The sequence below is a fragment of the Haemaphysalis longicornis genome, unplaced genomic scaffold (genome assembly GCF_048455015.1).
Source record: "Haemaphysalis longicornis isolate Haplotype H1 unplaced genomic scaffold, Haemaphysalis longicornis Haplotype H1 scaffold_4, whole genome shotgun sequence".
In the NCBI taxonomy this organism is placed as follows: domain Eukaryota; kingdom Metazoa; phylum Arthropoda; class Arachnida; order Ixodida; family Ixodidae; genus Haemaphysalis; species Haemaphysalis longicornis.
The window spans coordinates 127042302-127066486 of NW_027526361.1; positions in this window are offsets into that span (position 1 = coordinate 127042302).

Here is a 24185-nt window from a genome sequence, read left to right on the forward strand (position 1 = left end):
ATTTGAGAAGGGACCGCAACAAGCTAGTACAAAAGAAGCCGATTAATGACCTAACAGTAAGACGTAAAGTAGAATAATTCAAGATCGCGCTTCAGAACGTATATTTAGCTCTTACCGAAGAGGGCAGAGTTTACGACACAGAGTTGATCACAGAGTGTGCAGTAGAAATGGGGGGCACGATTGCTAGACAGAATACTGGTACACCTTCCCAGGAGACGAAAGATCTAATCCGGAAACGGCAAACCATGACAATCTCCACCCCAGCTAACGGAATAGAACGAGCGGAGCTTTTGAAATTAATCGATAAGCGTAAGGCAGCTGACATACGGAAGTATAATATGGAGAGGGTCGAATACGCTGCAAAGAACCGAGGTAGCCCGAAAGCAGTGAAGAGGCGTCTTGGCGTGGGGTAAAAGCAGATGTATGCAATTTAAAGACAAGCAAGGCAATGCCATCACAAATCGGGATAAAATAGTCGCAGTAGCTGAGGAGTTCTATAGTGATCTGTACAGTAGCCGGGACATCCAGGATAATGCCGAACGAGGAAATAGTTCATAGGAGATAGACATCTCCCACCAGTAACGACAAAAGTAGTAAGGAACGCTTTGAGAGAAATGAAAGGGGGCAAAGTACCTGGTGAGGATGAGATAACAGCAGATCTCTTGAAGGATGGTGGAGAAATTGTACTTAAAAAACTGGCAAACCTATATACGCAATGCCTAATTACCGTAAGTGTACCAGAATCTTGGAAGAGCGCGAACATAATCCTAATCCATAAGAAAAGTTACATGAAGGACCTGAAAAATTACAGGCCGATCAGCTTACTGTCAGTTGTCTACAAGGTACTTAACAAGGTAATCACTAACATAATTTCTGCAACCCTAAATTTCAGTCAACCTAAAAAAACAAGCAGGGTTCCGTAAAGGCTATTCAACAATGGACCATATTCACACGACCAATCAGATGATAGAGAAGTGTGCTGAGTATAGTGAACTCCTATTTATAGGCTTCGTAAATTATGAGAAAGCATTTCACTCGGTCGAAACCTCGGTAGTCATTCAGGCATAACGGAATCAGAGTGTATATGAGCATTATGTAAGAATACTACAGGATATCTACAATGGGTCCGCAACTATCATGATCCTCCATAAAGAGAGCAGTAAAATACCTATAAGGAAGGGCGCCAGACAAGGAGTTATTCACACCAATGTTATTCACAGCACGTTTACAAGAAGTGTTCAGAACATTGGATTAGGAACAGGTGGGAGTAAGGGTTGATAGAGAATACCTCAGTAACCTCAGATTTGCTGATGACGTTGCCTTGCTATGTAACTCGGGGGACGAATTGCAAAGCATGCTTTCCAAATTGGACAAACAGAGTAGAACCGTGGGCCTGAAAATAATATGAAGAAAACCAAAATAACGATCAATAACCTCGGGACAGCAAAACAGTTTGAGATAGGTGGCGAGGCACTGGAAGTTCTAAGCGAATATATCTACTGTGACCCCAGATCCCCCAGACCCAGATCAAGTTGTGACCCCAGATCCCAACCATGAGGCAGAGATAATTAGAAGGATAAGAATGGGTTGGAGTGCATATGGCAGATATTCTCAGGTAATGAATGGCAGCCTACCATTGTCCCTGAAGAAGAACGTGTACGACAGCTGCATCTTACCGGTGCTCACCTGCGGGGCAGAAACTTGGGGCCTTACTAAGAGCGTTCAACTTAAATTGAGAACCACTCAGCGGGCAATGGAATGGAATATGATAGGTGTAACATTAAGGGACAAGAAGAGAGCGGAGTAGGTCAGGGAAGAAATGAGTGTTAAGACCATATTAGTAGAAATTCAGGAGAAGAAATGGACTTGGGCAGGGCGTGTAATGCGAAGGCAAGATAACCGTTGGTCGTTAATGGTAACAGAATAGATCCCTAGAGAAAGAAGGCAAGCGTAGCAGGGGGCGGCAGAAACCTAGATGGGCAGATGAGATCAAGAAGTTTGCAGGGACTAATTGGTCGCAGTTAGCGCAAGACCGGGGAAGTTATGGGAGAGGCCTTTGCCTTCCACTGGGCGCAGATAGGCTCGTGATGATGGTGATGATGATGACAAGTACGGAAATGAACCTGTCAGTGGGTTCTTCCGTACATATACGTCTTGAATAGGTTTTCACCAAAATGGGCTAGAAAACGTCATACAAGGAAAAGACGAGGTAATCAACCTGTTGGAGTCGCGCGTCTGGTTCGCGTATTTGAAATAGAGAACGGCGCCACGTGTGGCGCCCATACGGAAGACGAAGCATTCTAACATAGGCAAGCGCGGGGGGGGGGGGGGGGGGTAGCGGAGGGGGGGCAGTGATTCTGTTAACATCAGGTGACAAAAGCTCCACATAATGCAGGGCACCATATTACCATTCCGCAGCACGTAGTCTCAGCCTTTATTTCTTTTAGCAGAGTGGGCAATTTTTGTTTCATTTACTGTTGATATTTCAATTGAGCTAATAAAATAACTGAGGGAGCAGATTCAAATTGCTTATATAAAGGAAGTACCTTACACTTGCTAAAACAAAGTAAGGAAGCTATGACCTCTACCTGCTACGTTACCCCCGTTGTGGTCCACATAGAATCCTTATCTCTTTTTATTTCGAGCAATAAGTAGGAAAAAGTGTGCCTTCTTCGAAAACAAATTTTATCCGTGTAGCTCCTTTTCGCTCTTGCGTGCCATAACTCCGAAGTTTCCCACCGACCTCGCGTTTTTCACGAATATAAGTTTACAGCGGAAGAGATTTTCTCTAAAAACTACAGGAATTAAGTGTCCTGTACCTGGTATATACACACGAGAAAATGTTTCTCACGCAGCCGTGCTGGGGGCAGATCTTCAACGTTGTACGAACGTGTACGAAGAAGCCAAAAAATCGAATGTCGTCTTACTTCGCATCATCTCAGGAGGAGTTTGCGTTGTCTATGTATCTTGCTCCCTTAAAGGATGGCGGGCAAAATTAATCTTGGTGCCCAGTCCGGACTTATGAAGGTTGGCAGGGAAATTTCGTAGAAAACGCCACATCCCATATCATTTTACAGCAAGTAGAGGTTCCACAGTTCGAGCACTTACTGCCACGTTACATTTTTTTCATAACAATAGGCTTACGATTCAAAAAATTAGTAAACGAAGAATGCTTGGTTGAAATTTTTAAGTGGTAAATGAGGGCTTCCAAATTGATACGCACTATTCCATAATCGACCTTAACGACATGCCCTCTGTAACATACTTTTCATGTTAGTTGAGCACAGAACACCTATAAACCTACATGTACACGGTGAAGTTCACGTTTGTGTAGACACACGTCCCCCCACCTGGCATGCTTGCCTCTGTCTGTGCGTCTGTCCATCCGTCCATCCATCCACCTCTCAGTGGCTGCCCTCTTTCGATGTAAATTGATGTTAGATGGATGGAAGGAGCCACACTAACTGCTTTCTTGACTGAACATAACAAAAAAAAGCTATGGTTTAGCTTTGGTTATTCGTAGTTCAATAGCGAAAGCTTTACTGCCGCTGCACGAGTGACCACAGCTGGATGCTCGACTTCCTCCATTGCAAAAGCCTCTGTGCCGCACGTGATCTCCTGGCCTTCCTTTATGGTGCGCTATTATCGCTGCGGCGGTCGCCTCGTCGTCTTCCGGTCACACCGGTCCCACGCACGTCTTCGTTCCCTCCTCGCCATCTCTTCCCGCCATCGGGCCGGTGCTCCGTGCCGGGCGCTTGCGGAAGCGGGTGTAGTTTGACCTCGAGCTCTCACGGTCAAAACTGGTCACCCCACAAAGACTGCCCGAGGTAGCGTAGTGTAGCTGTCGCTACGAAAAATGGCTCCAACATCACCGTGAAGCGGTCGGACTGCGAAGCTGTGAACGGCAACCACAACGATTACCCATGCGCCGTCACTTCAATTCACACACGTCACATCCACTCATCGCTACCACCCATCACGCTCTTCGCCTTCCTGTCGCACTCCTGTCTTGATAAACTGAACGAAAGTTTGCCCAATTCAATTCAAATTTACCGCCGTTGCATTGTTCGGGTGCCCCCTGCCTGGAAGAGCGTGGCGGGAGTTCTTTTCGTTTCATGTGCTTGCTTTTATGTCCCACGTGCGGGAGCATTACTGTGCAGTTTTGAACGCGCCGTTTCTGACGTCCACTTTTAGGGTGTTTCAAAGGGTGCTGAAGTGGGCGCACTTGCGCCTTTGGCGTAATCTGTCTCACTGCTTTCCCCTCACACTCCTTCCATGCGTAGCTGCCAAAGAGCGCCCTACTTCTCCTCAGAAACTGAGTCCAAGCCACCTTCTGTATCCCCAGTCTCCACGTCTGTGCGCACTGTAATGCAAGTTCATTTAATGTGTGTTGCATGCCAGTTGCTGTTTATAGATATTTCTTAGAAAATTGGTTTGTTATTCCCATTTTTTGGCAACCCCCTTTTCGATGCAATATCTCGTCAATGTAACCCGGGAAATATACAGGGCGATCAAATTTAAGTCGACAAGTCTTTTTTTAAAATAGGCGCTTGGATTTACGCGAAGACCACCTCTACAGTGAGGTTTGGCGCCCAGGGGGACACCTAATTAGGAGGTAATTATTGATGTAGGTGGCTTGATTAATTAAAATTGATTAATTACCTTTTTAGTGGCTGCAGTAACCAGGCATGTTTGTATTGGAAAGTTAGATGCAATCGTGTTTCTACGCAGTTTCAATTGACACAATTCTTCTAGCGCATCCGTAGTTCGACATATCAAATGGCTAAGTTTAATGGCCGTTCGCATGATTACGCATGATAGAAGTCAAGACCAGCGCATAGCTCCTCCGTTTTGTTCTGTGGTTCGATAGCGGTTCCGAGTAGTGCAGATTGCGATAACGCCAGCCAAGAATGAATAGGTGCCAGTTATCACTTTTTCCTGTGCCTCAACCCCTTTGTGTAACTGAACACCTTACAAAGCAGGTACGCCACAGAAGGGAGGAGCTTTGCGCCGGTGTCCACTCACTTGCATGCGTAATCATGCGAACGGCAATTAAACTTCGCTGTTTGATATCTCGAACTACGGATGCGCTAGAATAATTCTGCCAAGTGTAACTGCGTAGAAACATGATTGCGTCTAACTTTCCAAAACAAACATGCCTGGTTACAGCAGCCACTAAAAAGGAATTAATCAATTTTAGTAAATTAAGTCACCTACATCAATTTTACCTCGTATTTATATGTCCCCGTGGGTGCATAACCTCACTGTAGAGGTCTTCTTCGCGCAAATCTAAGCGCCTATTTTTTAAAAAACCTGTCGACTTAAATCTTTGATCACCCTCTTTAACAGGGTGTATGTGACGAAGTCTGCCCAGTGACGCTGTGTAAAGCTTTATGCAGAAATGGTCCAGGGCAAGACGTGTAAAAATGAGTGATAATCCATGACTTTCTGTAGCGCAACAAAACGACAAGGACAAAGGGGGTCCACGCGCACAAGCGATAACTTCCAACTGAGTTGATTGAAAAATTGCGTGAATATAAAAACACTTATCAAAAGAAACAAAGATAGGAAAAACAAAAAAAAACAGCTCATGACAAAATGTGCCGACAAAAATAATTCGCAAAAACACTGTGACGTCGAGCAAAAGGTAGCTCGAGGCACTAACTAAGGTGGCACCCACCCCCTACTCAGTTAGCCGATCTCCTTATCGGATAAGGCCACGGATGGCGCGGACACGCAACGATCTCCCAGGCGTTCTACTTCGGCAGCCTCGATTATTTCTCTTGTCATCTTGTTGGCGTGGCGAGCAATGACGGCACAACTGTCGAAGAAGGGCGTACAACCACAATCGCAGCAATGAATGACCAAGTGGCCCTTGACAACCTTATTAACATCGTAGTCATGCTCACGCAGTCGGTCGTTCAGGCACCGACCTGTTTCGCCGACATATACATTACGGCACTTCAGGGGAACGGCGCACACAACGTTTCCCATGCATGGAACGAACGGCTTTTTGTGGTTCTTGTCACACATTGGCTGCCTTGCAGCTTCGCCGTCAATTATGCGTCAAAGACTTAACAATTTCCTTGGGGCAGAAAACACAACATTCACCTCGGCCTTCGCACCAATCTTCTTCAGCCTACGTGACAGGTCGTGAAAGTAGGGAATCACAGCGAGCCTTTTCTTGACGGGGCTATCAGCGCCGTTACGCGCCTCAAGCTGTGCATCTGCACCGGCGTGCTTGATAGTCCTGGTCCTGAGTGAGGCCTCAGCGAGATAGGTGACAAGCTGTGGCGGGAACCCGGCCTGTTGAAGGAGCTGCACTTGCTGCAAGAAGCTTTCTTGGATCTCGTGGGGACAAGACCTTTGCAGCGCAATACTCAAAACACAGCTTATCGACTCCCCGTTTCACCAAGCGAGAGTGCCCCGACGAGAAGGGTAGCAACGCCTTACTGGTGCGTAGCTCTTACTCCAACACACATGCTCACTCGTGAAAAAGAGTTTCATGTCTAAAAACCGCAACATGCTACCTTCACGGAGTTCGTGTGGGACCTCAAAGGGTTTAAGGCAGCTCTTGAAAGTCGTCAGCACGTCTGTTACATGAAAGGGCAACCTTGTTTTGTCACACTTGATCAACACAATGAAATCATCTACGTAGCGAAAGGCCCTAACAACATGTTCTCGGTCCAGCAGTCCAGACAAGCATCGATCGTATTGGGACAGTAACAAGTCACTGAGTATAGGTGCGATGCAGGATCCTATACACACCCCGCGCTGTTGGATGTACGTGCAGACCTCCCATACTGCGAAGGTTGACTGAAGGTACATTGCCGACAGCTCCAGAATGCCCGCTACACTGATTTCCGCAGTGTTCTGGAAGGCTACCGCACCAAACCTGTCGATTTCGGCCTCGACGCACTAAAGTAATTCACTGCAAGGCAGTTCCCATACAAAAATGCCTTATGGGCGTCTATTGAAAAATGTATGGTGAGCTATGGCCGCCTATGGGTCTCTATGGTCACCCATAAAACGGCATAAATTAGGCTATAGCCAGCTATTGAAGTTTTTATAGATCCTACACTAAAGACTGTAAACCATACAATTCTCTTTAGACGATTATAGAACATCCTAATGTGTTTAGTCTATAGAGTCACAGCTATTCAGGTAACTATAGCCAGCTAAAGAAATATGTATGGCTTTAGTTCTATAGACCAGCCGCGGCAAAGCTCTTTTGGCTGGCTATAGACCATTTTTTAGCTTGAAGTCTACAGACTTCAAACCATTCAGCTGTCTTTTGCCAGCTATTGAAAAGAGTTCGTCCTAAAGCTATAGAGAGAAAGCCATAAAAGCTCATTCGGCTGGCTATAGGCCGTTGTTTCGCTCTAAGTCTACAGACTTCAAACCATTCAGCTGTCTTTTGCCAGCTATTGAAAAGAGTTCGTCCTAAAGCTATAGAGAGAAAGCCATAAAAGCTCATTTGGCTGGCTATGGGCCGTTGTTTAGCTCTAAGTCTACAAACCTGGAACCATACGGATGTCTTCTGCCAGCTATTGGAGAGAATTTGCTTTAAAGCTAAAGTGAGGCAGCCATAAAAGCTTCTGCTGCTGGGTACAGTACAATATATAACTGTAAACCTTTAAATGTGTGATAATTAAGCAACATTTTGCCGGCATTAAGAAAGCGTTTGGCGCAGAACTTACAAGCCTGCATCCATAAAGGCTTCTTTAACTAACTTCATAGTAACATACGGCTCCAAGTTTCCAGCCGCTAATCGAAAAGTGACAACACAGATTGGATAACGATGATGAGGTTGATCGGCCGGTTATATGAACGTATTTGTTCAATAAGGTTAGGTACTTATTATACCAACAATACGGGAAAAGTACAATTAAAAGAAGCTACTGATTAACGCTCAAATTAAGGTTGCAACTTTGGATACTGCGCGTCCGCAAAGCTTGCAAATGAGCGTTGACCGAAAGGCGTACAATTTCGTAGAATTATTCCTCTGTGGCCCTTCGCTGCCGCGGTCAAGTGAAAAAGCGGGCTTCTCTGAAAACGGCCCTCACAGCGGCGAAGCAGATTGGAAATAACTTTCGCGGCCCAGGGTACGCTCTCTCAGAAATATGGTGGAAGCTGCGAACAACCGCATTCTTTCTCCCGCGGACCCCACTTTCAGATTAGTCATTGAGAAAGGGGGAGAGCGACCCACGCCGGGCGAAGGAGGCGCGGTGAAGAAATTCTGGGAAGCGGTGAAAGGGTAGAGGGGACACCCCTGCTTCCTGTTTTATTTTCTTTTGTTTGTTTGTTTGACATACTGGTTTTGGCGATGGGTACCGAAGGACACGGCCGTGCGGCCCGCGCTGTGTTAGTATTCCTGCGCGCAGCAATGCTAGTGACAGACAATGTTCCCTGAGTACTGAGAACAGATACAACTTTTTTCGGACGAAGAAAACAAAACGTTAAGCGATCTTGTACTTACCGAAAAAAAAAATTACCAGCAAACAAGTTAGAAAAAGATCGAAAGATGGGCATGTATCTCCGCACTATTTGCTATCGCGATGGACCTGCTTATACCTGGATGTACTCAGTCAGCCACATTTCGTCTCCTTGTTCATGGGCGCGGGCATGGCACGTGTTGCCTGGTGCTGGGAATTTCGACTCGACGGCAATGTGCTCGTGTAGATGGTGTGACGCCAAGCAAATGTGTCGCTTTTTTGGTGTCGTGAATTTCGGTGTTTACGGTGACAGTGTTACGATTAATTCAACAACTTGAAGTCATGCGAAAATGGATACCTGCGATACTGTGACAGGAATTTCATCGTACGTAAAACCCTAGGGTGAGTGATCTTACGAACTGCAGAGACTCTATAGTGCGAGAAATGCAGGACTTTTTTTGGTGTTCACGAATACTTTTCTAAACTACCCTGCACCACATGGGCACTGCAACGTAGACAGAAGTGAAGATTTGGCCGCGGTGATGTGACAAAAATAATTTTTTCGCGAACTGAGAAAACTTACAAGGAACTAATTGAGTGAACTTGGAAAAACGTTTTTTTATCATTGCATTGTGTGCGACCATCTTCATTGTTTTATTGAGAGTGCATTTCCATTTTAGCCACCGAACTTGCAGCTGTGTGCGTTGAGTACTGATTGTAATGAACGACTTCTGAGTGCTTTCTTTTCTATGGACTACCCAGCACCTGTAGGTATTTGTGTCTCGGCGGACGTTCGCGGGGAATGTGCCGCGTAGTGTGGCTGTCGAGCGAGTCACTTAAGCGTGAGCCAGGGTGTTGGAATGCGTGTGCTGTGTTTTTCGATCGGCGTATGTGAACAACTGTTTACTGGTGGTGAAGTAGCGTAGATAGTAGCCATTTATGTGATGAATGGAATGAATAAACCCCTTGATTTTGCTTTCCTTGAATGCCTGTGTTTAAGCCTTTTGTGAATGAAAACTGGCGAAGTGTTTGCAATCGCAACCTCGCACTCCCCCTATATCGCTGAAGTGTTCACGGAGCATATATTACAGAATGCACCTAAGTGCCACAGGACAAGTTCTAGAGATCTGCAAGGCTCTATGCCGGCAAGGCAGCGTGCTAATAATTTCTCAGCGGCTGCTGCTGTCGCTGTGTTTCAAGTAGTGGTGATTCTCTTCTGGCTGCAGCTCATGCAAAAATATTGTATGGTCGGCTATTGACAAACCTTCTTATGGTTGTCTTTAGCTATTTGGCCCAATTATCTTTAGACATTTCTATGGCTGTCTTTAGCCATTCCTATCGACATTCCTATGGGTGTCTTTAGATTCTTCTATAGCCGTAGCGATATCCAAAGAAGACCTAAGACAGCCATAGAACCGGCTATAGAAGCAGCTAAGGACACCCATAGGGATTTCAATACGAATAGCTAAAGACAACCATACAACCGGCTATAGAAGAACCTAAAGACACCCATAGGAATGTCGATAAGAATAGCTAAAGACAGCCGTAGAACCGGTTATAGAAGAAGCTAAAGACACCCATAGGAATGGCGATACGAATCGCTAAAGACAGCCATAGAAAAGTCTAAAGATTATTGGGCCAAATAGCTAAAGACGACCATAAAAAGGATTTTCTATAGCCGACCATACAATATTTTTGTATGGGTTAGTAATACGAAACGTTTAAGTCCATAGAAAAAGCATTTAGCACGAGAGGGGGACACTGCTTCAGGAAGGCAATCACATCACCAGGACTCCGAGCCATAAAGGGGTCATCCACAACCAGAAGCTTTAGCTTCTCTAGCAGAAATGTCGCCATCGTTTTCTGCCAAGTTCCCCGCTCCGAAATTATTACGCGCAAGGGGCAAGCAACCTTATGCGTCTTGGCCACAAAAAACATTTTAAGAGCTCAGCCCGAGCTTTTCTCCACCTTCTTAGCCAAAGCATCTAGGTTCACTTTTGCGCATAGCTTCTTGGCTCTCACCTTTGCCTTCTCCAGGGCTATGTCTGTGCGGAGGTCAAAAGTTGAACTGAGCCCCTCATCAGCTTTTCCATGAAAAACCGCGTTAGGCATGACCATAAATCTTTCTTCCTTATCAGCTGGCAGAAAACGGAAGTCCTTTTCTTTTATAAAAGACTCAACGCGCCTCAAAGGTAGACCACTTTTAGGGGGCCTACTACGCAACAAAACATCCACTCCAGAAGAAACACAGCGATCGTGCTCACTTACAGGGGCTAGAGCCTACACAGCTCTAACCATAGTCAATAGATCGGGAGCTACCCTTTTGGGCTCAACCGCTGTGTGTTCGCGCTGTGCCTCGCGCTATGTGTCGCGCCCGCTGTGTGTCGCGCCCGTATGTTTTCCTTCTGCGTCCGCACCCATCATGTTCCGCTGGAGGTACGACTGCTGTGTGGAGGTGCGTACCATTGCAGGAGCTACGGTACGAGGCTCTGCAAAATAATGAGGTCTCAATGGCAACGACAAGCACGCATGTAGAAGGATTCCTTGCATTCGCAAGTCCTGAACGAGGTTCGGCACGACTGGATGAGAAAGAAGAAGTGGCGGGAATTCTCTGTCCGTATAAACGACACCGTCTAGACCCTCTGGATCCTTGTGCTCTCTCAGCTCCGGTCTACCTTTTCTGTGCTGCGACCGGGCCCTCGCAACAACGTCCACACCGTCGATGGTGTTTCTCTCCCCGAGTATGTGAAACAGACTCTGGGCCTAGGGCCTAAGTTCGCGGTTGACCCCAAAAGGGTAGCTCCCGATCTATTGACTATAGTTAGAGTTATGTCGGCTGTAGGCCCTGTAAGTGAGCACGATCGCTGTGTTTTTTCTGGAGGGGATGTTTTGTTGCGTAGCAGGCCCCCTAAAAGGGGTCTCCCTTTGTGGCGCGTTGAGTCCTTTATAAAAGAAAATGACTTCCGCATTATCCCAGTCGATAAGAAAGGAGAATTTATAGTCATGCCTAACGCGGTTTTTCATGCAAAAGCTAATGAGGCGCACAGGTAAACGTTTGACCTCCGCACAGACATAGCCCTGGACAAGGTAAAGGCGAGAGCTAAGAAGCTATGCGCAAAAAAGAACCTGGATGCTTTGACTAAGAAGGTGGAGAAAAGCTCCGACTGCGCTCTTAAAATGTTTTTTTGGCAAAGACGCATAAGGTTGCTTGCCCCTTGCACGTAATAATTTCGGAGCAGGGAACTTGGCAGAAAACGGTGGCGACATTTCTGGTAGAGAAGATAAAGCCTCTAGTAGTGGATGACCCCTTTATGGTTCGGAGTTCTGGTGATGTGATTGCCTTACTGAAGCAGTGCCCCCCTCTCGTGCTAAATGTTTTCTCTATTGACTTAAACGATTCGTATTACTAACTACCTCACAGTGAATTACTTGAGTGCGTCGAGGCCTGAATCGACAGTTTTAGTGCGGTTGCCTTCCAGAACTTTTCGGGTATCCGTGTAGCGGGCTTTCTGGAGCTGTTGGCAATGTACCTTCAGTCAACCTTCGCAGTATGGGAGGACGGCACGTACATCCAAAAGCGCGGCGTGTGTATAGGATCCTGCATCTCTCCTATACACAGTGACTTCTTAATTGCCCAATACGATCGATGCTTGTCTGGACTGCTGGACCGAGAGCATGCTGTTAGGGCCTTTCGCTACGTAGATGATTTCATTGTGTTTATCGAGTGTGACAAAACAAGGTTTCCCTTCCATATAACGGACGTGCTGACGACTTTCCAGAGCTGCCTTAAACCCTTTGAGCTAGCACACGAACCCCCTGAAGGTAGCATGTTGCGGTTTTTAGACATGAAGCTCTTTTTCACGAGTGAGCATGTGTGTTGGAGGTACGAGCCACGCGCCAGTAAACCGTTGCTACCCTTCTCGTCGGGTCACTCTCGCTTGGTGAAACGGGGAGTGCGGTGTTAGAGTAATGCGCTGCAAAGGTCTGGTCTCCACAAGCTCCAAGAAAGCTTTTTGCAGTAAGTGCAGCGCCTTCAACAGGCCGCGTTCCCGCCACAGTTTGTCACCTCTCTCTCTGAGGCCTTACTCAGGACTATCAAGCACGCCGGTCCAGATGCACAGCTTGAGGCGCGTAACGGCGCTGATAGCCCTGTCAAGAAACGGCTCGCTGTGATTCCCTACTTTCATGACCTGTCAAACAGGCTGAAGAAGATTGGTGCGATGCCTAGGTGAATGTTGTGTTTTCCGCCCCAAGAAAATTGTTAAGCCTTTGCCGCATAAATGACGGCGCAGCTCCCCGGCAGCCAATGTGTGACAAGAACCACAAAATGCCGTTCGTTCCATGCATGGGAGACGTTGTGCATGCCATTCCGCTGAAGTGCCGTAAAGTATATGTCGGCCAAACAAGTCGGGGCCTGAACGACCGACTGCGTGAGCATGACTACAATGTTAATCAGGTTATAGAGGTGTACCTGGACCAAAGTCTTATTTCTCTAACTTGCACACTGGTACACTTTCAGTCACAACTTGGATGGAAGAGCGGGCGTTCCTAGTGGTGCAGGGAACCGACTGCTCCATTTGTAAACAACCCGAAATGGTGCAGCATGTCTTTCTTCATTTTTGTGCCGCATTGCTCCTTTGGGATGTCCTCCAAAGGACCCTTCGGGAAGATTTTCCACTCAGACCACAGCTCATACGTTTTTTGTGCATCGATCGAGAAGACGGTGTTTTATTTGACAGTGTCATGCTATTAGGCCTCCACAGTATTTAGCATTCGCGCATGGCCTGGCTTTATTGTGACATAGGCACAAGGCCAACGCGACAGCATTTTCGGAAATTGAAGTTCATAGAGCGAACGGTTCTCCACCAGAGTGGTTGTCAAAAATTGAGCCCCTAACTGCGCTAAGGGAATTTTAATAAATAACGCAGGGCCTTGGTTGCATGGTGGCATTACTGTTTATTTCTTCTTTTTCATTGTACCTGGTGTCTTGTGTTACTGTCGAAAACCGGCAACAAAGAAAACATTGATCGCGTACCTCCCCCTTTTATTGCAACTGTCGCCAAAAGACGAGAGTGTTTGTCGACAGTTGCCAAGTAAATGTCTCCCTTTCCTTTCCCACTCACCTTTCATGCTGTTCCTATTCCGTCGCGCTCGTTCCAAGGTAAACATTCTAAAAGTTTTCTCACGACATTTAAATTTACCACCTTCCGCAGCTCCCGGTTGGGTGCCTCGATGCTAGGGGTGCTGTACGGTGGAGACACGCGGGAATCGAGGCGCCCCACTTCAGCGTTGACCGCACCACGTTGCCCTACTCCACGTGCGTTGCAGGCAAATCGTAGAACCTATGAAGTGAAATCTTTCATAACTGTTGCAGCTCCATTTCTTAAAATGCCGCCAGAAGCTAAAGTGCGGGGGGCGACATCAGGCAACGGAGTGAATTTTTATTTCTGCAGTGTATGTAGTATTGCATTTCGCCAAAATCAGGTATCTAAGCATTTTTATAAAGGAACACTGCAAATGCCCCCTTGTGTATTGTTTTTTTGTATTCTATTTGCATAATTCCTTGTTCTTGTTAGATAATGCTGACAAACATGAACATTGACTCCGGAGTTCGACGGTTAAATTTCGCTGTGTAAAAATAAGGCTATTGTGTAGATTTTGTTTCACTTTCTCTGGCTGGTTGAATTGAGTCACAGACAGACAGAGAGGCAGACAGACAGAGAAACATACAGACAGACCGAAATTTCTCGGTTTAAGTAGCCCAAGAAATAATTCTTTAAAAAAGTGGGCATAGCTTAGTCTGCAAGATGACGGGCTCTCACCCCACCTTTCTTTGCGGGCCCATGTCTCATCCCTTCCGGTGCCAGTAGTTTGTTCGTGTAGCTAAGGTGTACCCAGTAACCAGTGGTAGCCTGGGAGTTTTCTGTTGATGCGGACACGAAACGTTTCTTGGCTTGGCTTTCTATTTCACTGCTTCGCAGTGAAATAGAAAATTTCTTATACACGTAAGCACTGCTTACGACGTAGTGCGTGTGAAAGCATTACATCTAGATATTGGAACCGATATTCTGGTATTGCTTGCCACTCCTGATTGCAACAGACGGTATGCCGTCCCAGAGAAACTAGAAGGTCGAAATTCTTGATTCACACATGCTGTTGTCCTTATTGATTTGTAATCCACGGTTTCCACTTCTGCAATACAACCGCCAACGGTAGTTCCCACTTACATTTTTGTTACCTTTGTACTATATTCTCAACAAGTCATAATTTTTCAGCAAGCGATTATAGGCTGTGGTGCCTTCGTTGAGATGTGCTAGTCCCGTAGTAAAACAAGGCTTACCGGTAAATTTGGTACTCGAGAGATGGATATTTCTATTTTTTGACGACCAAAAAATCTGGGTTTCCACAATGAGCTCAGTTAAATTTCGCCTCTACATCCTCTTGGCGAACTGATGGAGACGAAATAGTGATGTTCTTTTGATGCGCGAGCCGAGAGGACGATCTCCATTCGCTCCGATGACCGACGACCGATGCTTGGAGCGGGTGAGGGATGAGGACTGCCTTCCTTGCTGGATATTAGGTTTATTTACATTATTTACATTACTCCAACTTTACATCAGGTCAGAGTGACGGTTACATTGTCACTCTGCCCGCAGCAGCCTGTTCGGCCGAGGTCTATACTGAACTAGATCCCCTCTCGACCGACCTTCGACAAAACCCAACACTCCGGTTTTGATAGCAAAACCCCGCCTCCAAAAAGGGGGCGTTCAAGAAAGAGAAAAAAACCTTTCAAAACAATTATTACAAACCATTGATTGGCCACAGCAACCAGCCGATCACACACCTGTCCCCACCTGTGGTCACGTGACCTACCACTCTCTCTTACACACTCATAGTGCGTTTCCCACGAACGCCATAGCACCCGACAAGCAAACACAGGACACCTGTGGCCTAAGTGGACACACATTACGTTCAGCGGGCGGCATCAGCCCAGAAGCCAAGCCGACGGCTTGGGGCGATCTTCGCGCGGCTACCATCCCCCCGCGTCTGCCTTGACCCCTCGGCTGCGCGCGCGTCGGGACAATGCGGGAGTCGCCGCTAATCCCCCCAGACTAAGGACGCCGCCGCCTGCCGTCTGTCCCCCGGGAAGAGGCGCTTCAGGCCCAAGCGATCGTCTTCAAGGCGAACGACCCGTCAACGACCAGCGCCTCCGCCTACGTCGCAGATACTCAAAAACTTACACCGCGCGCCTCTCCGATACTATGAGACACACCGTCATTCACCTTCTCGTCAGGTTGTCATGCCGAATGACCCAGCCACCTCCGACGCGACAGAGGTACTCAACCTAATCGCCCCCGTCTTTTGACACACAAAAGGACGGGCACAACACACGCTACCAGCGGAGCAGCTACCAGCGGAGGCGACGCCAATACATGAGCCAACGGCGGCCTTCATTAATTACATGCGGAGCCCGACCGTAACACCTCCGCACTAAGAATGTTGTCCGTACACTAGCTGTACGTACAACATTAAGTCTCCCGCACGTTATGTCTTACTGCACAGTCAGAACTAAAAAAAACACACTCAAACCGTTACGCAAGTACAATACAACGCGAGTACAATACAGTACAACAATAAAAAAAATTACCCTGACACACACCAACCCAACCAGCACAACGTGCCGGCCAACTGCACCAAAACAGATACAACCCGACATAATCAGTGCCTTGGCCTAGCCATGGCTTGCGCAACATCAAACAATAAACGAAAGCGCTCAACTACAGGGCCCGTGAGAACAAACTCGTGGCACCATCTACCATTAAGGGCACCCAACCCCACGAGGGGTATAAATGTTCGACCTGACAACTGAATGAATGACACCATACACTCTTAAACGTTAAGCGCATGCAGGAACATTCTTTCACTCTAAAGAAAGAAAAAAAAAACATCCGAACAAAACCAAACGTACCAAAAGAGGCTACTCCTGTAGAAAAAAAAACGTCTAAGGAAGTTCAGCGTCTCTTCACGCCCTCGCGGACGCCGGTTCTTTCAGAATGCACCACAGATTGTTCATCCCGGTTGCGGTTCACTTGCTGTCCACATGCGATGCACTGAAAGTTCATTTTTCAGTACTTCAAACACTAGTTAGCACACAACCGCCACAAGAGGGCCCCACTTGCACATTCAATGGCCCACCATTACCGCATGCCAACAAGTGCAAATAACTAGACACTCGCCTTTGTGCCCAGGGGTAAACTCCCTACCACGCTGTAACAGCGGCTCGGCTCTACTTCTCAAGGAGACAGTTAAACCCGCCAAGCTGCGCTACTCGTAAATCACACGCCTTACGACAGCTGAACACAACCAACACATGCACAAACAAAAAAAAAACTAACAACAAGGGGGAGAACTACAGTACAGAGACAACTAAGAATAACGCTCATCGGAGCGATCCCTACGCACACACAGCAAAACACGCTAACAACAAAGTGTGCGCCAAACAACACTGAACTGTTATATCTAGCACTGTACACTATTCAGCGCAAACGCCCCTTTCCACGGCGGCACACACCGACCGTCGCACGGAAGCTGATTCTGTTTCATGCGCCACCAGCTGATCCTACACGAACACTGGTTCGGCTCGCGGTGTCCTGTGCTCCCGGGAGAGAAGGAACACCCTACTCGGCGGTAGCGCGTACGACGATGTCGCACCTGCGCCGCCCCACCTGCCCCCGCCTTCCGCGTTCTTGGGCCCGTCGGAATCGCCCTACGCGCAAGACGCCGCGGGCCGTCTGCATCTTCATGCTTTGCGCACGGAAGCCCAACAATCAGGCACGCCGTTCCGCTGCCCTTGCATGCCCCTTGTGCTGCCTCGGCGACAGACGGCTGTACATTGCGCGCCTCCACAAAGAGAATTACCGGAGTTGGGACTGCTGTCTCGCGCAGTCCCGTAATCTCATCTCTCGCAGTAGGAACGCTAAGGGGTTTCTCTACAACTGGAGTGGTTTCAGCCCCCTCAACTGCATTCCCACACTCCTCATCCTGTGGCGTTCGAAACGCCCATGATGGAACGAACACGGTGAAGACATTGGCGTCATCTTCGAGTTTACCGATCCTACGGAGCTTCGCTTTTTCGTAAGCGATCTCCGCTCTTCCTTGGGCTAATTGAGCACTGAGCTCCTCAGCCGTCCACACGGACGGGCTACCCGCGCCCCTGCTACCCGCTAGCCTTGCTTTTTCCAAAGCGTGCTGGGCATTTTTGAGAGCTAACTCTGCTCTCAACTCCTCAATTTCGAGCACAATGGCACTAACCTTCCGGACGGTGCCGCGACATCCCGTTAGCATAGTGGCCATGGTTAACCCGGAGAAAACAAATCAGGGCCCACCTGTGCTAAAAAAGTTAAGCCAGTTAAATTTCACCTCTCCATCCTCTTGGCGAACTGATGGAGACGAAATAGTGATGTTCTTTTGATGCGCGAGCCGAGAGGACGATCTCGACTCGCTCCGATGACCGACGACCGATGCTTGGAGCGGGTGAGGGATGAGGACTGCCTTCCTTGCTGGATATTAGGTTTATTTACATTATTTACATTACTCTAACTTTACATCAGGTCAGAGTGACGGTTACATTGTCACTCTGCCCGCAGCAGCCTGTTCGGCCGAGATCTATACTGAACTAGATCCCCTCTCGACCGACCTTCGACAAAACCCAACACTCCTGTTTTGATAGCAAAACCCCGCCTCCAAAAAGGGGGCGTTCAAGAAAGAGAGAAAAACCTTTCAAAACAATTATTACAAACCATTGATTGGCCACAGGAACCAGCCAATCACACACATGTCCCCACCTGCGGTCACGTGACCTACCACTCTCTCTTACACACTCATAGTGCGTTTCCCACGAACGCCATAGCACCCGACAAGCAAACACAGGACATATGTGGCCTAAGTGGACACACATTACGTTCAGCGGGCGGCATCAGCTCAAAAGCCAAGCCGACGGCTTGGAGCGATCTTCGCGCGGCTACCATCTCCCCGCGTCTGCCTTGACCCCTCGGCTGCGCCCGCGTCGGGACAATGCGGGAGTCGCCGCTAATCCCCCCCCAGACTAAGGACGCTGCCGCCTGCCGTCTGTCCCCCGGGAAGAGGCGCTTCAGGCCCAAGCGATCGTCTTCAAGGCGAACGACCCGTCAATGACCAGCGCCTGCGCCTACGTCGCAGATGCTCAAAAACTTACACCGCGTGCCTTTCCGATACTATGAGACACACCGTCATTCAGCTTCTCGTCAGCTTGTCATGCCGAATGACCCAGCCACCTCCGACGCGACAGAGGTACTCAAGCTAATCGCCCCCGTCTTTTGACACACAAAAGGACGGGCACAACACACGCTCTCGGCGGCTCCGAACTAGGCGTCCGTGCGGCTACATGAAAGCGACCCGGGAAAGCAGCTACCAGCGGAGGCGACGCCAATACATGGGCCAACGGCGGCCTTCATTAATTACATGCGGAGCACGAACTTAACAAGCTCTCTGTGAGTGCTTTGCGCATCGCTCTCAGTTTGCGATCGCATGAGCCTGCAATAGATTCGAAATCAATACAGGTTTCCTATTTTGCCGCAGGCTGGCAAGACCCGCAACGGGAATGAATCTCAGTTTTCAGTGCCTGATTATCACCGCCCTGCCCGAGATGCAAGGCGGTATTCTTTCCGTGCATACATTGTTATGACTCCTGCGGTGACTGGGCAGTGCGGGGACTGTTCACACTTGACGTGGGAAAAAGTGGTAGGGCAACCCATGATTATCTAATTGTCGTTTTCACTTTAAGTACTAGGAGAGAGTATTGGCTTCCCCTATGCACCAAACCCCCGGAGAGATGGGATTTGCATTGGCGTGACATTCAGGCCAAGAGTAGCCCCGGCGAATTCCTAGAAAACCGTCGCAACGTTCTATTTATATTGTTAGGTTGAATATAAGAAGTATTTACGCTATTTACTCTATTTACAGGAGTACACGCAAAGCAGATAAGGATAAGCGGACCATCCGCAACCGGTATATCAACGTCCTCCCCTTTATCCTCGATCTCAGGACCGACCAACGCCTCGCGATGCTGCTACTTCTTCGTCGTTTGTCGGTGCGTCAGGAAGCGTCACTTAACAATATCGAATATCCAAGATAATGAAACTCGATTTTAATCAGTACTATCAAGATTTTCTATTTTAAACAAACCTTTTTACAAATAGTGACAATCGTGACGCACATATGGAGTTATAGGTCTGTTTGCGGATATAAAAGTAATTTTAACAGCAGAGCGGTTTAAGCTATTACTTCCGCCATCCAGCGTTACCATAAACGCAGTGCCTAGAGTGCCGTCCGACGGCACTCTAGCTGATCGTTGCAGGCATGGCTAGTGTGCCGTCCGACGACATTCGAATATTTAACACTAGGATAGCACCGGCCGAGGAGTCTGTCGCTGTAGTGTTGTACAAAGATCTCGTCGAAATCTGCTTTCCTGTGCCACTATACAGATCCATGTTTCCAAGTGGACAGGACAAAATGTTTTGAAACGTGTAAAAGCAATGGTTGTTCCGCCGGGTGTTAAAACGTTTTTCTTTAAGCTTCATGTTGGTGTGCTCCCGTTTAAAACGTGGATGCTTGAGAAGGGTTTGTTCGTGCCCTAGGGAGCAGACTGCTGGCTATGCAAGAAGCCGGAAACTGTTTAACATGTATTTTTGGACTGTTGGGATGCGGTGTTTTTGTGGGATGTTCTTCAGAGAACTTTAAAAAAGGAACTCCCCTTGGATCCTCATGGTAAATGGTTTCTGGCAGTTGAGAACGATAATGGAGTGCCTTACGACCTATTGATGTTGCTGGTCCTCTACGGAATATGGAGGTCGCGATTGGCAGCTCGTTACTCGGACGTTGAAGCACTGCCCGCGAGGCAGTATTTCGGTGAAAGCGTTCATCGCATTGTAGAAATGTGGAAGGGTCAACCTTGTACGCCCGAGTGGCTGCAGGAAGTAGAGAAAGTGTTGTCTATGCCCCGTTTTTAGACATGATACGCTGGCTTAGGCAAAGATAGCGTTTTTATCTGTAGCACGTTTTTGTGATGTCTCAAACCGGTAATAAAAAAAAAGTCGCTGTAGTGTAGAGGATCCGTCTTAGCTTCTTGATCCCACAGTCGGTGGTTCGAGACCGGATTTTTCCTCGGATATTTTTTTTTTTCATTATTTTATTGCAGCGTAATTTTTATGCCTTAGGTTAGTTTTGGTGTGGGCCGTATCACCGGAGCCTTTTAGACTTTCTCAGTGAAAACTTCCTGTTTAAGTACATTTAAACACACTCGCCTCCACCGTTTTATGCTGCAGAGCAAACTTTCGCAATAAAAAAAATGATTTCTTTGTGTGCGTTAGGTTATCTTATGTTATGTTTAGGTTAGGTTGCCTAGCTTTGCGTTATTTAGAGCGGTGTACTGCGAGGCGCGGCAAATTTACCACAAAACGCCGGTGGACGTCGATATAGTGGAGTGCTTATAATACCGTCGGACGGCACTCTAGACACGGCCTACCATAAAACTAAGCCCAGCCGAGCGCACGTGAGCGCGCGCCTCGTGAGGAGCGCCCGGCATTGTACAGCTCTACCTTCGAGAACATTCTCCCCAGCGTTCGTGGCGGGATTTTTCGCGCGCGGTTGACCTCCTGATGTGGGGAACACAGACGCCGAGTTCGTGAAACCAGCTACCGCGGCTACTAGCACGTGCCCACGTGCTCAACTTTGGGGGTGTAGGTGAAAGCCTGCGGGGAAAACGATCCGGGCCTCACAGTTATGGAGAACTTTAAGTGGCAAGTACAGAATTCCATGTGGGATGTAACAGACGGATCTCAGACGAAGATGAAGGGGATGCCAGCTTTTATGTTTATGTAGCCTTGGAGCACTAGTGAAAGCGGTGCCAATTTTTTCTGCCTGTACACTAAGCGTTTCTGGGACATGCGTTAAGCGCATAGAGGTACTTGCGCGCATTTCTTTCACTTTTATTTGCACACGCCACGGTGGCTCAGCGGCTAAGGCGTTGGGCTGCTGACCACGAGGTCGCGGGTTCGATTCCCGACAGCGGCGGCCGCTTTTCTGATGGAGGCTAAAAGCAAAAACTCCCGTGTGTACGAGATTTAGGCGCACGTTATAGATCCCCGGGTGGTCAAAATTAATCCGGAGCACTCCACTACGGCGTGCCTCATCGCGTGCGGTGCGCCGGCGCGTTAAAGCCCACAGTCAATAAATCAATCAATAAATCAACCAATCAATCAATAAATCAACCAATCAATAAATAAATCAATCAATCAATCAATCAGTCGATCAATCAATCAATCTATTATTCGCACTTTTCTACGGTCACAACCAGTTAAAGCGTCATTGCATAAAGCTCTTCTCTTGTGCCTTTGTAGGTAGCATTGGCCAGAAGTCATCGCAGCTGCAAAGAAAAATTCGCTGAAAGCGAAAAAAAAAACAGTGCAAAGGTGAAAAAACACTGAAACGACCAAACGACTGGAGATGTAGTTAGGCGTTTTTGACGGTTAAGTTAAATGCCAGTGTGGCTAATGTGACGCGAATAATTTAGCAGCCTGTGTTCTATTGAAAAATATTCATTTATTTTATTTATTATTATTTTTACTTATTTGCAATACCCTCAGGGCCAAAACGCATTACAGAGGGGAGTGGTTGCAAAATAAAACACAAAAGTTTTACAAAATTCCGCTGTAATACATCGAGCAGAAGTTGCTATTTATACAGCTTTAGTTAACAGGCTTTATCGAAAAAAAAAAGCGCGGGAATTATGAAAATTCAACCATGAAAAGAAAAACGACAAGAATAAAAAAACTGTACACGAACAACACAACTTCAGGTAATACAATACTTTGATCACCTAAATCACACATAATTTGCTAACGAACTTTCGAAATGAAGGCGATTTTCAATAATTGCTGCTGATGCGGGAAGGCGGTTCCAGTCCTCAGAGTTGCGTGGTATGAAAGACTGAGAGAAAGCGTGAGTCCTGCAAAAAGGCAACTCGACTTTATGGGAATGATCCAGGCGAGGTGAGATATAACTAGGAGCCAAGATAAAACCGCCCCGCAGCCATGGGTGGTTAAACAGCTTATAACAAGTGGAGACGAAACATTTTACGACCGGATGAAAGTGAAGGCAAGTTAAGGCTGGATTTCATGAGTGTTATGCCTGCTGTCAGGTTGTAATTACAAAGTATAAAACGAGTTGAGTTGTTCTGTACCATTTCAAGAGTGTATTAGGTTAGCATGACCTGGATCCCACATTGCAGAGGAAAATTCAAGTTTAGATCGTATTAGTGTAGTTACACTAATACGATCAAGTTTTAAGGAAGAAGGGCCCGTTGAAAAGTTCTGGCGGAGATAACCTAACATTCGCTTAGAATTTTTAATTACGTAGTATCACCGATGGCTAACAGCCTCAAACTACCTTTTAACTAAAGACAATTTACTGTGGCTGCATTAATGTGTGCCGCAATTTTCCCCTGTGTTATATTCTTTAGTATCACTGCCGTATTGTAGAATGAAGTTCTTTATGTCATTACTAGCGGTAGTACGCGGCGGTGCCCGGGTGGGCCATTATATTAAGGACAGCAAAGTGTATAACAAGTTAGTTTATTTGTTAGTCGCCATATTAGGCTACTTCATTGCGAAGTGATGCACACTCGGGAGCGCCTGTCTGCTGCCAGTACATGGGCTCCAACTGCAGGCGCATCGTGGTAATGTGAAACGACTGGCACTCGTGTTTTAATCCAACTCTCGCTCAATAAATTGCACCAAGATGGCGCGCTCGACCGAGTGAGTCAGCGAGTGAAAAAAGTTTTATTGAGCCGGCGAAGTGGGAGTGGTTCCCAATCTCAGAAAGCCACGTGATGAGTGGTCAGCCTTCGCTCTGGAGGAAGTATTGTCTGGACATCCAGATCGCTGTTCTCCACAGCACAAGTTTGGGAAAAGGGGATGGAAGAAGGAAGACCTCAGCTTGCTTGGACTCTGAATATGATATGAGGAAAAGTGCCAGGTTGCAAACACAACTTGAATTCGGCAGGAGATTGCGCTGGGAACACATGATGGAGGCAGGCTGGGTGAGGGGTATTCTTCCTCGTAGGAAGTGCTATCTCAGAAGATATAAACGATGCTCATCGGTACAGTTTTATTATAAGTAACATGGGCTCCCTACGGCAGGCGCGGGGTTGCAGGCAGTCCCAACAGATGTCGAGGGCTAACCTTTGCGCTTTTTACTGGTACATCATCTCTTTTACATTTATGATATATGACACCGGCTCCTACGGGAGACGCGTAGTTGCCGAATGTGTCAACAGATGGCGACCGCTAAGCGAACGCGGGAAAACTACATTGAATTTTACGTCCAAAAGGATGCAGATTAAGAAATCTCGCTGGCCTTCTTATCCGCATGTTAGGACAAAATCCTGAAAGTAGTTTTTGGGCAAATAAATGGGGAGCTTTTTAAAGAAAAAACGAATAGGGATATCAACTGGCTGGGGGGGGGGTATTTACGAATGTGTACAAACAGTGTTTTCCCGAAATCCTGCTTGCTTCTATTGGGAGAGTGTCATTGAAAAATGTTGTAGAACAATGTTCAGACACGTGAGTAAGTTGCCTATCTAAAAAAACTTGTTCGATATCTTAAATGGCGGGTGGTAAAAAAATTAATATCTGAAAAACTATTTTACCGCTT